This window comes from Pundamilia nyererei, unplaced genomic scaffold (genome assembly GCF_000239375.1).
Source record: "Pundamilia nyererei isolate P.nyererei 1_Seehausen unplaced genomic scaffold, PunNye1.0 scaffold00022, whole genome shotgun sequence".
Taxonomy (NCBI): Eukaryota; Metazoa; Chordata; class Actinopteri; order Cichliformes; family Cichlidae; genus Pundamilia; species Pundamilia nyererei.
Window position 1 is genome coordinate 2,062,403 of NW_005187423.1, and position 1,021 is coordinate 2,063,423.

Here is a 1,021-nt window from a genome sequence, read left to right on the forward strand (position 1 = left end):
AGTGACGCACACAAAAAGCAATACTTTAAGTTTTTACCATTGGTGCTAATTATGCCTAGAGGCACAATAAGGAAAAAATGGATAAAGCTTCTGGGAAAATGTATTGTCTCTTTAGACTCATGAAAACAAGATTGTGGGTGGCGTTTTTTTTTTAGTTTTTTTTTTTACAGTTACAGGATAAAATTACTCTTTTAGAGCTGTTTCACAGCACTACTCACAAGAAACATTAATTCAGTTCATTTTTTTATGTAGCACCAAATCACAACAACAGTCACCTCCAGGGGCTTTATATTGTTAGGTAACGATCCTACTGTAATACAGAGAGAACCTCAACAATCATACAATCAGACCCCCTTTGAGCAAGCGATTGGCAACAGTGGGTTGGAAAAACTCTTTTAACAGAAAGAAACCTCCGGCAGAACCAGGCTCAGGGAGGAGCGGCCATCTGCCCTGACTGTTCGAGAAAAAATGACATTCCAAAAATCAAACCAATACCGGTTCGTCTCACAATTAGGGACTTTCTGTCACTCAGACGTGTAGATATACTGATTTTTAACGTGTGGTTTTATTGTTTGTTTATTGTTTATTGTAGTATTATGTTAAAAAAAATTATATTTCCATAGAGTTTTTCCTGTCCACAGTGGACAGGCATGTATTGGGGAAAATGTTCAGGATCAATGTTGGGATACCATACCTCTGCTGGTGTGGACGGGAAAAAACAGCAGACCTGTTTAAGTTAACATGTGAATGTTTTTTACAGCTGGCTTGAAAAAAAAACATGAACTGCATTCTCACTGGTCAAAAATGGAAGTTTAATAAAAGTGAGCTGTGGAGTTGGGCTACTGCTGTGTAGGCTGCTTTGTGATTTACTTTATCTCAAAGTGGCTGTTCCCTGAGAAATTTCACAAATCCTGAGGCCCCGTTTGGGCTTCTCTTATTTCATAAAACAGCAAACAGGCTGCCAGGTGTAAAAAAAAATATATATATATATAGTGTGTGTGTGTGTGTATATATATATATA

The 1,021-nt window shown here is 37.3% G+C and overlaps 1 protein-coding gene across 1 annotated transcript in view; it reads left to right on the plus strand.

Moving 5' to 3' along the window:
* Positions 1-1,021, plus strand: part of cntln (centlein, centrosomal protein) — an 82,917-nt gene that overhangs the window by 81,160 nt on the left and 736 nt on the right. The window lies entirely within an intron of this gene.